The sequence below is a fragment of the Ovis canadensis genome, chromosome 3 (assembly GCF_042477335.2).
Source record: "Ovis canadensis isolate MfBH-ARS-UI-01 breed Bighorn chromosome 3, ARS-UI_OviCan_v2, whole genome shotgun sequence".
Taxonomy (NCBI): Eukaryota; Metazoa; Chordata; class Mammalia; order Artiodactyla; family Bovidae; genus Ovis; species Ovis canadensis.
In genome coordinates, this window is record NC_091247.1 from 44,679,990 (window position 1) to 44,693,651 (window position 13,662).

Genomic DNA, 13,662 nt, shown 5'->3' on the forward strand with positions numbered 1-13,662 from the left:
TCTGAGCTACTAGGGAAGTTTTAAGTTATATTATGCTTAACTATTATTTTCCCTAAAATATGAAATTGTTTAATATCTCCATCCTCTTCTCTAACAAAAAATGGACCTTAACACATTTTAACTCCCCGTTAAACACCTGTCCCTGTTTTCCTTATCATTATAGAGAATTTTAACTCCATCTCTTTAGGCATAAAAACAGATGTCTTCTTATAGTCAATGGTTCAAGTGCATTTGCCAATGCTTATCAGTTCTGTGGTGGCAGCTCAGTGTCTTAGTGCTGCAATGATATGAAAGTACCATAAATATAGTCTCTGAACAAGCTGATAACTGGGCAGGTCCTTCCTGTGAAACTATTGTTTCCTGTTTCCTTCTTAGATAAGCAGTTTCTTATAATCTGTAATCCCAGACAGCAACCAGAATGGCAGCTTCACAGGTAGGAAAGCCTCTTTGTTGCCCTGTTCTTGCATTCAGTCCTGAGCTGCTCTGCCCCTTTGGACATGGAGTGACCACTTCTGAAATATAGAAATGTTTATCATATTTTTATGATAACTGTATTGTCAAAGTGTTCTCCTTTTATATTGCGTTATTATACATCATTCAAATGTGCCTCAAGGTGTAAATTTATGATGCTGTCTGGGTTAGAAGTTGAATGCCAAAGTTTATACTGAATGTCTACTGTGCTCCTTGCCATAAATGGGAGACAACACCCACGAACATGTCTTTCTCTTTAAGAAACCTGTAATTTCCTAAGTGGAATTAGAAATATTCTACTTAAGAAGTATACATACATGAAACCATTTTTAAAATGCAAGACAGAATAGTATTCAGGTGTCAAAATATGTGATATTTCCCCCAGATACAAAAAGAAAAATGAATACCACAACTGTTGGAGTGGCTGGAGATGACTATTTTGTTGCTTTTAGTTTATTTGGAGGGAAAAGGGGCACAAGAAGATGATTATACATGTGTTAAATAACACCTAGGCTGGTTCATACATCTACACATATGAAGGAACTTTTTATTAAGTATTATATGTTATAACCAGTCCTGCTTCTTGGGAGCTCAAGAGGATATCTAAATATGCACCTTTAAAAAACACTTTTACCTTTCTCTAATAGATTGAATTAATTGCTAGACCTTTCTCACCTGCTGGGACTATTATGAGTAGGAGCTGTCACATTGTTTATATAATTTAATTATTCAGATAACTAAAAAACAAGATGACTTCAGTTATAAACAGTTAATTCAGACTGATCATTTTCTCTTTTCAGGTGTTTAGCATATAGTACTAATGCAATTAGAGCAAAACCAGTTGTGTTTGTTTCTATCAAAAATATAACAGGCTCTTTGGAAAAGTTTTTGGAAGTCCTTCTGATACAAGGAATGGCAGTGAAGACCCTACCCCCAGTCCCTTTCCTGGCCTAATCTACATTCTACCAGTTGTTGACTCTATAAAAGTGAGTGACTTTCCCTTTTAGTTTGGGGGCAATGGGCAATGATCTGAGTGAACTGTTCTAATTCAAGAGCTTGTAGGTTCAGGTGTGGGGAAGGAGACCCATCGAATCTAGACCTCAACCAGCTGTAAGTAATCAGTTTTCCCTGAACTCATAATTTATCTCAACTTCTCTGGTGGTATTTTATTTCTTTTTTAAAAATTTGTTTTATTCAAGTATAGTTGATTTACACAGTTGCTAATTTACAAAATTGTGTTAATTTCTTCTTTACAGCAAAGTGATTCAGTTATATATATATACATGTATATATGTACATATATATGCCATTTGTAGCAATATGCTGGAACTAGAGATTATCATACTAAGTGAAGTAAGTTAAAAAGAGAAAGACATATCATTTATATGTGTTACTTACAAGTGTAATGTAAAATATGACACAAATGAACCTACAAACATGTATATATACATGTATAATATACATATTGTTCATATTGTTCATGGGGTTCTCAAGGCAAGAATACTGAAGTGGTTTGCCATTCCCTTCTCCAGTGGACCACATTCTGTCAGACCTCTCCACCATGACCTGCCCGTCTTGGGTTGCCCTGTGGGCATGGCTTAGTTTCATTGAATTAGACAAGGCTATGGTCCTAGTGTGATCAGATTGACTAATTTTCTGAGTATGGTTTCAGTGTGTCTGCCCTCTGATGCCCTCTTGTAACACCTACCATTTTACTTGGGTTTCTCTTACCTTGGGCGATTCATGGGGTTGCAAAGAGTCGGACATGACTGAGCAACTGAACTGAACTGATATGTATACATATATATATATATATATAAATGAATATATATGATATATATGTATATATATATACATTCTTTTTCATATTCCTTTCTGTTGTGGTGTATCCTGAATATAGCTCCCTGTGATATATGGTAGGACCTGTTGTTTGTCCATTCTGTGTGTAATACTTTGTGTCTGCTACTGCTAAACTCTCAAATCTATTCTCCCACACCCGCCTTGGCAGCCACAAGTCTGTTCTCTGTGTCTGTTTCTGTTTGTAGATAGGTTCATTTGTGTCATATTTTAGATTACTTGTAAGTAACACATGTAAATGATATGTCATTCTCTTTTTAACTTACTTCACTTAGTATGATAATCTTTAGTTCCAGCCATATTGCTACAAATGGCATTATTTCATTCTTTTTTATGGCTGAATAGTGTCCCATTATACGTGTATGTAACCACATCTTTTTTCCCATTCATCTGTTGGTGGATGTTTAGGTTGTTTCCATGTCTTGGCTATTATCAATAGTGTTGCTATGAACTTAGGATTGCATGTATCTTTTTAAATTACTTTTCTCTGGATCATATGTGTTAACTCTTTATTTTCTGAGGTTCATCCATATTGTTTTCCATAGTGGCTACATCAGTTTATATTTCCATCTGGTGGCATTTTCTTAAGATGAATAATACTCTGAACTTTAACTCTTGCCCCATCTAGCCTGTAAATTCCTCAAGAGAAGAAGCCATGCCTGATTCATTTTTGAATCCCTAAACTTTTAATGGAATATTAAAATTGTTTAGTGAGATCATTTAATAAATACATGTTACTATGTAAAGGCCAGGTAATTCGGTGTCTTTCTAAAGTTGATATATCTTACAATTTTATAGTCTTACAGACATCCTAGAATGTGAAGTCAAGTGGGTCTTAGGAAGCATCACTATGAACATAGCTAATGGAGGTAATGGAGTTCCAGTTGAGCTATTTTAAATCCTAAAAGACTTAAAGCTCAGCTGTGAAGAAAGCTGAGCGCCGAAGAATTGATGCTATTGAACTGTGGTGTTGGAGAAGACTCTTGAGAGTCCCTTGGACTGCAAGGAGATCCAACCAGTCCATCCTAACGGAGACCAGTCCTGGGTATTCATTGGAAGGACTGATGCTGAAGCTGAAAGTGCTTCACTCAATATGCCAGCCAATTTGGAAAACTCAGCAGTGGCCACAGAACTGGAAAAGGTCAGTTTTCATTCCAATCCCAAAGAAAGGCAATGCAAAAGAATGCTCTACTACCGCAGAATTGCACTCATCTCAACACTAGTAAAGTAATGCTCAAAATTCTCCAAGCCAGACTTCAGCAATATGTGAACTTCCAGATGTTCAAGCTGGTTTTAGAAAAGGCAGAGGAACCAGAGATCAAATTGCCAACATCCACTGAATCATCGAAAAAGCAAGAGGGTTCCAGAAAAACATCTCTTTCTGCTTTATTGACTATGCCAAAGCCTTTGACTGTGTGGATCACAATAAACTGTGGAAGATTCTGAAAGAGATGGGAATACCAGACCACCTGACCTGCCTCTTGAGAAACCTATATGCAGGTCAGGAAGAACTGGACATGGAACAGACTGGTTTCAAATAGGAAAAGGAGGATGTCAAGGCTGTATTTTGTCACACTGATTTATTTATTTATTTATTTTTTTGGTTACCTACTTCATGGAAAATCTTTTCCTGTCACTTCACTTTCAGTCTTTGTGTGTCTTTAGTTCTAAAGTGAGAAACTGAGAGTCTTATACATAGGGAATAGTTGAGTCTTGCTTCTTTTTAATTTTTAGTTTCTTAATTGAAGTGTAGCTGACTCACAATATTATATTAGTTTCAGGTGTATAGCATAGAAACTCAGTATTTTGACAGACTATACTACACTAGAACTTATTACAAGATAATGGATATAATTCCCTGTACTATATCTTATATCCTTGAAAGTGAAAGTGTTTAGTTACTCAGTCATGTCTGACTCTTTGCAATCCCATGGACTGTAGCCCAGCAGGCTCCTCTGTCCATGGAATTCTCCAGGCAAGAATACTGGAGTGGGTTGACATTCCCTTCTCCAGGGGATCTTCCTGACCCAGGGATCGAAACCAGGTCTCCTACATTGCAGGCAAATTCTTTATCATCTGAGCCATCAGGGAAGACTTAGTGCTTATCTATTTTAGCAGTTGGTATCTCCTAATTTCATACCCCTAATTGTGTCCTTCCTCTTCTCCCCTTCACCATTGGAAACCACTAGTTCTTTTTCTATATCTGTGTCTTTTTCTGTTTTGCTATACAGAAAAAGCCTTTGTTTGTATTAATTTTTATTTATTTATTTATTTTAACCAAGGCTTTCTTTTTTTTTTTTACAGTTTCTTTTTTTTTTTAATTTTTTAAATTTTAAAATCTTTAATTCTTACATGCGTTCCCAAACATGACCCCCCCTCCCACCTCCCTCCCCACAACATCTCTCTGGGTCATCCCCATGCACCAGCCCCAAGCATGCTGCACCCTACGTCAGACATGGACTGGCGATTCAATTCTTACATGATAGTCTACATGTTAGAATCCCCATTCTCCCAAATCATCCCACCCTCTCCCTCTCCCTCTGAGTCCAAAAGTCCGTTATACACATCTGTGTCTTTTTTCCTGTCTTGCATACAGGGTCGTCATTGTCATCTTCCTAAATTCCATATATATGTGTTAGTATACTGTATTGGTGTTTTTCTTTCTGGCTTACTTCACTCTGTATAATTGGCTCCAGTTTCATCCATCTCATCAGAACTGATTCAAATGAATTCTTTTTAACGGCTGAGTAATACTCCGTTGTGTATATGTACCACAGCTTTCTTATCCATTCATCTGCTGATGGACATCTAGGTTGTTTCCATGTCCTGGCTATTATAAACAGTGCTGCGATGAACATTGGGGTACATGTGTCCCTTTCAAGTCTGGTTTCCTTGGTGTGTATGCCCAGCAGTGGGATTGCTGGGTCGTAAGACAGTTCTATTTCCAGTTTTTTAAGGAATCTCCACACTGTTCTCCATAGTGGCTGTACTAGCTTGCATTCCCACCAACGGTGTAAGAGGGTTCCCTTTTCTCCACACCCTCTCCAGCATTTATTGCTTGCAGATTTTTGGATCGCAGCCATTCTGACTGGCGTGAAATGGTACCTCATTGTGGTTTTGATTTGCATTTCTCTGATTATGAGTGATGTTGAGCATCTTTTCATGTGTTTGTTAGCCAACTGTATGTCTTCTTTGGAGAAATATCTGTTCAGTTCTTTGGCCCATTTTTTGATTGGGTCGTTTATTTTTCTGGAATTGAGCTGTATGAGTTGCTTGTATATTTTTGAGATTAGTTGTTTGTCAGTTGCTTCATTTGCTATTATTTTCTCCCATTCTGAAGGCTGTCTTTTCACCTTGCTTATAGTTTCCTTTGTTGTGCAGAAGCTTTTAATTTTAATTAGATCCCATTTGTTTATTTTGCTTTTATTTCCAGTATTCTGGGAGGTGGATCATAGAGGATCCTGCTGTGATTTATGTCAGAGAGTGTTTTGCCTATGTTCTCCTCTAGGAGTTTTAGGAGTTTTATAGTTTCTGGTCTTACCTTTAGGTCTTTAATCCATTTTGAGTTTCAGTAACCTGTTCGTTATTTAGAAATGTGTTTAATCTCCATGTGTTTGTGTTTCTTACAGTTTTTTTTTCTTATAATTGATATCTAGGCTTATAGCATTGTGGTCAGAGAAGATGCTTGATACAGTTTCAATTTTCCTAAATTTACTGAGGTTTGATCTGTGACCCAAGATGTGGTCTATCCTGGAGAATGTTCCATGTGCACTTGAGAAGAAGGTGTATTCTTCTTCATTTGGATAGAATGTCCTGAAGATATCAAAGAGATCCATCTCATCTAGTGTATCATTTAAGACTTGTGTTTCCTTTCTAATAATAGCAGTATTTTTATAAGTGGCACTGCTACTGCTGCTAAGTCGCTTCAGTCATGTCTGACTCTGTGAGACCCCATAGACGGCAGCCCACTAAGCTCCTCTGTCGCTGGGATTCTCCAGGCACGAATACTGGGTGGGTTGCCATTTCCTTCTCCATTATAAGTGGCACAGAGAGGTTAACTAACTCACCTGAGAATGCACAGCTACTAAGACATAGAACCAGGATTGGAACCTAAGCAGTTTTACCCTAGATTACATGCTCTTAATGACCACATCACTTTTGGTATAATATCAGATACATGGAGAATTCAGTAAACACCTGTCTTCTTACTGTTAGTCTTCAGCCCCCCATCCTTTTGTGAGAGGAACTCCAACAGCAGGTCTATTGCTAAATTACTCTAGAACAAGGTTTGTTCCTATTCTGCTTTCTGGTGGTCAAACCAGCAACTCTCCAGTCACAAAACCATTTAGCTAAAACTGGAATTGAGCATATAAAGGAATCCCCATCAGAAAGTGTGAAGAACAATTGTTTTATTTCTATTATTGTCAGTTGCTTTTAAGAAAAAAAGAGGAAGTGACTTATTATTTTCCTGGGTAAGGTTTTATGTGGATATATATGAAAATATATATCCACACACAAAATATATATATTTATATATATTAAATATATTTAAATTTATATATATTAAAATATATATACATATATTTTAATCTTATGAAAATACCAGACCATATTCCTAACTTCATCTCTAACCCAAATACTTTCAGCAGAGAGAGTTATCGGTGTTAACACAAAGGAGAAGTGGCAGTAATATAAAATTACAAATGACCCAGATAACTTTTTTTTTTTTTACTCTTGAATGCAATCAGAGACTCTACGCACTTGTTACCAACAGTTTCAGCCTGACTGATGAGAGTTTGTGGCTTTGTTGAATAGCAGAATGGAACAGGCCAAAAGAGAATCCAGTTGATAACTAAGAATTGCAATTATATTTCTATTATTGAAACATATATGCTTCATTTTAATAATACTAATACTTTTAATCTATGATTCTTACGTAAAGTATGTTTGTGTATACACTAAATATTTTGGGGCTTACCTGGTGGCTCAGATGGTAAAGAATCCACCTGCAATGCAGGAGATGCGAGTTTGATCTCTGGGTCAAGATGGTCCCCTGGAGAAGGAAATGACAACCCACTCCAGTATTCTTGCCTGGAGAATTCCATGGACAGGGGAGCCTGGTGGGCTATAGTCTGTGGAGTTACAAAGAATCAGGCACAACTGAACAACTAACACTTTCACTTAGATATTTTTACTTTCTTCAAATGGGGCTTTAAGTTTGAGTGCCTCCTATATGCCAGACACTGTTCTTGGTGCCTAAGATCCAAAGTGAAGCAAAGCAAAAGGACAAAGCAAAGTTCCCACCCTGCAGGGACTTTATATCTAGCTTTTGAGTAACTAAGCAGTGATTTTTTTTAAAAAATTGGAGCTCACATTCTATATTTATCAGTTGAAGACTGTGTGTTTGATACACAAGAGTAAGGCATAAATTTTTATTACAGTTCCAAATTACTAAGCATTTTTTGTTCTCTTGAGTTCACTTAAATAATATATACAACAATGAAGAAACAGAATAGTATAGAAAAAGATAGTATGGAGTGACCCTCTCTTGGGACAATTTAAACCCAGTCTTAGGAGATCCTGTCATCACCCCAGAGATAGTAAAAAAGAAAAAGGTTAACAAGTTAGAACTATGGCTGTAAATTTTTTTACTGTTAGGTTGGCACAAAAGCAGTTGTGGTTTTGCATTGTTGAACTTTGCAATTTGATATTGGAATATATTCTTAAATTAATGTAGTTATGTTATACATCATTTTAACATACATTTCTTTTTTTTGCTAATGACTTACTACTTATGTTTATATTTATTTTAGACTATAAAGAACACAAAGAATATGTTAGACAAAAAGCAAATTTGAGTGATTTTTTTTTTAAATTCAAGTTCAATATGGGTCACAAAGCAGCAGAGACAACTTTCAGCTTAAATAGTGCATTTGGTCCAAGAACTGCTAACAAGCATATAGTGCAGTGGTGGTTCAAGAATTGCTGCAAAGGAGATGAGAGCCTTGAAGATAAGGAGCATAGGGCCCAGCCATCAAAAGCTGACGTGACCAATTGAGAGCAATTATCAAAGCTGATCCTCTTAAAACTACACGAGGAGTTGCTGAAGAACTCAATGTTGGCCAATGTTGACATTCTACAGTTGTTTGGCATTTGAAACAAACTGGAAAAGTGGGTGCCTCATGAGCTAACCGCAAATCAAAAACATTGTTGTTTTGAAGTGTTGTCTTCTCTTATTCTGTGCAACAACAATCCATTTTGCGATTGGTTGTGATGTGTGACAAAAAGTGGACTGTATATGACAACCAGCAATGACCAGCTCAGTGGCTGGACCAAGAAGAAGCATCAAAGCACTTACCGAAGACAAACTTAAAGGTCATGGTCACGGTTTGGTGGTCTGCCGCCTGTCTGATCCACTGCAACTTTCTAAATCCCAGCGAAATCATTACATCTGAGACGTATGCTCAGCAAACTGATGAGATACACCGAAAACTGCAACATTTGCAGCCAGCATTGGTCAACAGAAAGGGCCCAGTTCTTCTCCATGACAATGTCCTACTACAGGTCACACAACCAATGCTTCAAAAATTGAAGGAGGGCCTTCTCCAGTGGTCCAGTGGTTAAGAATCGACCTTGCAATGCAAAGAGTGCAGGTTCAATCCCTGGTCAGGGAACTAAGATCCCACATGTTGTGGGGCAGCTAAATCCACGTGCTGCAACTAAGACCACACACAGCCAAATAAATAAATAAATACTTTTTAAAAAGTTGAATGAACTGGGCTACAGTTTCAGTTCGCCCGCCATATTCTACCGACCTCTCACTAACTGACTACCACTTCTTCAAGCATCTTGCAGGGAAAACTCTTCCACAACCAGTAGGAGGCAGAAAATGCTAAGAGTTTGTTGAATTCCAGAGCATAAATTTTTATGCTGAGGGATAAACAAACTTGTTTCTCTTTGGCAAAAATGTGTTGATTGTATTGGCTCATTTTTTGATTAATAAAAATGTTTGAGTCTAATTATAATGATTTAAAATTCTTAGTCCAAAACAGCAATTACTTTTTCATCAACCAAATTCTGAAAACTCTTTTTTACTTTTGTACCCCATGTTTTGAAAAATTCAGTGCTTTAAACAAATCCCATTTATTAATTTATTAATCCCATTTTTCTGCCACTTTTGCAGAAAAACCCAGAAACAGATTGAGCCCCAGCATATTCATACTCAGTCCTCAGATAGTAATGCCCAATTGGCCACCCTAGGAGCGCTTGTTTTAGGCTGTGGAGTGTGTGTGCATTGTGCACTTGCAGAGGTAGATGGTGGTAATAGAAGTCAGTTCAGTTCACTTCAGTCACTCAGTCATGTCTGACTCTTTGCAACCCCATGAACTGCAGCACACCAGGCCTCCCTGTCCAATACCAACTCCTGGAGTCCACCCAAACCCATGTCCATCGAGTCAGTGATGCCATCCAACCATCTCATCCTCTGTCATCCCCTTCTCCTCCTGCCCTCAATCTTTCCCAGCATCAGGGTCTTTTCAAATGAGTCAGCTCTTTGCATCAGGTGGCCAAAGTATTGGGGTTTCAGCTTCAACATAAGTCCTTTCAATGAATATTCAAGGTTGATTTCCTTTAGGATGAACTGGTTGGGTCTCCTTGCAGTCCAAGGGACTCTCAAGAGTCTTCTCCAACACCACAGTTCAAAACCATCAATTCTTCAGCACTCAGCCGCCTTTATAGTCCAATTGTCACATCCATACATGACTACTGGAAAAAACATAGCTTTGACTAGATGGACCTTTGTTGGCAAAGTAACGTCTCTGCTTTTTAATATGCTGCCTAGCTTGGTCATAGCTTTTCTTTCAAGGAGCAAGTGTCTTTTAATTTCATGGCTGCAGTCACCATCTGCAGTGATTTTGGAGCCCCCCAAAATAAAGTCAGCCACTGTTTCCACTGTTTCCCCATCTATTTGCCATGAAGTCATGGGACCAGATGCCATGATCTTCGTTTTCTGAATGTTGAGCTTTAAGCCAGCTTTTTCACTCTCCTTTTTCACTTTCATCAAGAGGCTCTTTAGTTCTTCACTTTCTGCCATAAGGATGGTGTCATCTGTATATCTGAGGTTAGTGATATTTCTCCCAGCATTCCTGATTCCAGCTTGTCCTTCCTCCAGCCCAGCATTTCTCATGATGTACTCTGCATATAAGTTAAATAAACAGGGTGACAATAAACAGCCTTGATGTATTCCTTTCCTGATTTGGAACCAGTCTGTTGTTCCATGTCCAGTTCTTACTGTTGCTTCTTGACCTGAATACAGATTTCTCAGGAAGCAGGTCAGGTAGTCTGGTATTGCCATTTTAAAAAAAATTTCCACAGTTTATTGTAATCCACTCAGTCAAAGGCTGTGGAATAATCAATAACGCAGAAGTGGATGTTTTTCTGGAACACTCTTGCCTTTTTGATGATCCAGCAGATGTTGGCAATTTGATCTCTTGTTCCTCTGCCTTTTCTAAATCCTTCTTGGGCATCTGGAAGTTCATGGTTCATGTACTGTCAAAGCCTGGCTTGGAGAATTTTGAACATTATTTTGCTAGCATGTGATATGAGTGTAACTGTACGGTAGTTTGTGCATTCTTTGGCATTGCCTTTGTTTGGATTGGAATGAAAACTACTTTTTTCAGTCCTGTGGTCACTGGTGAGTTTTCCAAATGTGCTGGCATATTAAGTGCAACACTTTCACAGCATCATCTTTCAGGATTTGAAATAGCTCAACTAGAATTCCATTACCCCCACTAACTTTGTTTGTAGTGATGCTTTCTAAGGCCCGCTTGACTTCACATTCCAGGATGTCTCACTCTAGGTGAGTGATCATACCATCATGATTATCTGGGTCATGAAGATCTTTTTTGTATAGTTCTTCTGTGTATTCTTGCCACCTCTTCTTAATATCTTCTGCTTCTTTTAAGTCCATACCATTTCTGTCCTTTATTGCCTGCCATCAGAACAAGACCTAGTTTCCCCCTCAGTTAGTCTCTCCCATCGGGAAGCTTCCATAAGCTTCTTATCCTTATCCATCAAAGAGCAGGCAGAATAAAAACCACAGTCTCAGAAAACTAAACAAATTGATCACATGGACCACGGCCTTGTCTAACTCAATGAAACTATGAGCCATGCCTTTGCTGCTGCTGCTGCTAAGTCACTTCAGTCGTGTCTGACTCTGTGTGACCCCATAGACAGCAGCCCATCAGGCTCCCCCGTCCCTGGGATTCTCCAGGCAAGAACACTGGAGTGGGTTGCCACCTCCTTCTCCGATGCATGAAAGTAAAAAGTGAAGTCGCTCAGTCGTGTCTGTCTCCTAGTGACCCCATGGACTGCTGCCCCCCAGGCTCCTCCGTCCATGGGATTTTCCAGGCAAGAGTACTGGAGTGGGTTGCCATTGCCTTCTCCAATGAGCCATGCCTTTAGGGCCACCCAAAATGGATGGGTTATGGTGAAGAGTTCTGAAAAAACATGATCCCCTGGAGGAGGGAGTGACAAACTTCTTCAATATTCTTGCCTTGAGAACCCCATGAACAGCCTGGAAAGGTCACTGTCTCAGCCCCCAGCAATTGAATATTGCCACTGGACTTAAGCTCTGCTCTTGGCTCTGACATCTGGTTCCTCTTCTTGGTTTAACCTCTAGGATCACTCTTGGTATCCTCTTGTTTGAATGACTTCTAATGACTGTGAAGCCCAGCCAGATTGCCACCGTCTGTGCTTGGCATGGCTTGTTCCCTCAATGCCCAGTCTTGGTACTGTTAGGACTCACCCTTAGTGTTTCAGTAGGTGAAGTCCCTGTTGCATAAGGATATGACCCAGTGACCTCCCAAGGGTCCTCCAAATGGCTTGTGTGAAACTGGAAACTACTGCCTACCAAGAACTATGCTTATAAACATATATAACCCCAGTATCAACACGGAGCTATATTCCTCCATGGTGATGGAAAACAAGCGTGTGCCAGAGCCTCTGTATTCCTTGGCTGCCTTTTGTCTAGAAGTTCCTTTTCACTCAGAAGGACTGGTTCTGAGTGTTTATAATATTCTATTTTTAAAAATGGTATTTCAGATATGCTTTGAGGTAAACCCATCTTATTTCTTGTCCAAATTCTCCATTTCATTTTTCATAATTTATCTTCTACTCTCTTGATGAGTATGTTCTTTCTTTCTCCCTTCAAAATGAGCCAATTACAATTTTCCATTTGAAAATAAATTTCATCATGCTTTGTTTCCTGTTTTCTAAATGACTCAAATCTAGCTGAGAATTTTGTTAGCAGCTCCAAAGTACGACGCACTGTAATTCTCCTGGAAGGTGAAAAGTGAAAAGTATAGGAGCAAGTCTAGCCTTTGACCTGAGGCTCTAACACTAGAATTTTACAACCGAGTGTATCATGTGATTTTGACTGATCTACAGGCTGACATTTTCCCCCACCAAAGAGGTATTCAGAGACTTCAGACTTGGTAAATCACCACCATAACCTCTGTGCCATACAGACCCATAAAAGTAATAAATGAGAGTGTCGTGAGAATTACTTGTTATTCAAATGTTTAAGGTTATGGTCTTGCTTGTATCATTGTTTTATGAAGCAACAATAAGTCTTTATAACATATTTCATGCTTAAAGAAGTGTGGAGATGTCAATTTGATCTAAATATCAAATTACTACCAGAATGAGATTACAGGATATTTTTTGCAGAGTGCTTATGTGAACATCATCACAATATATTTATTATGTTAACTGGGCTTACATATTTGGGCAACCTCCCTAGTTTAGTGGACTGAGCACTAGATTGGCAGTAAAGTTCTCCTGGATTCTAACTTCAGTTCTACCACTCATTGGCTCTGGGTCTGTTGTTTCTTTGCCTTTGGCCTTGTAACACATAAAAGCAGGAAAAGAATAAGGCATGGCCAGTTGAGTTCTTAATATTTAATTTGAGGAATTGTTACCTGCAGAGCCAGTTGTTATTTTCTTTTTTTAAATTTTACTTTACAATACTGTATTGGGGCAGTGCGTCGATGGCTCCTCCTCCTTGTTCCCTGGCCTCCCCTTGGCCCTTTACCACATGCTCCATCTTCTCCCTAACAAAGGCATTTTTGTGGTCCATAGGACAGTAACCACTATCCTAGGAACCAAATAAGTGAACAACTCAAATACATTCTGGGTTTGTTTGCCTATTTATTCAGATGGCACTTAAACACTTCTTTTCTAAAGTTAGGCTGCCCAATCATAAAGGTGATTTTGGACTACAATAAAAAGGTTTAGAATAATGATAAGAATGCCACAGATGGTCAAGTTAAGAAC

The 13,662-nt window shown here is 38.5% G+C and overlaps 1 protein-coding gene across 3 annotated transcripts in view; it reads left to right on the top strand.

Moving 5' to 3' along the window:
- Window positions 1–398: 398 nt before the first annotated feature.
- Window positions 399–13,662, top strand: part of WDPCP (WD repeat containing planar cell polarity effector) — a 604,312-nt gene continuing 591,048 nt past the window's right edge. For 2 of the 3 annotated variants that reach the window (XM_069583054.1, XM_069583057.1), the window contains exons 1-2: window positions 399–433; window positions 1,343–1,457. The gene's annotated coding sequence lies outside the window, so the exon portion shown is untranslated. The remainder of the gene's footprint in view (window positions 434–1,342; window positions 1,458–13,662) is intronic. The other variant, XM_069583055.1, reaches the window with a different exon arrangement.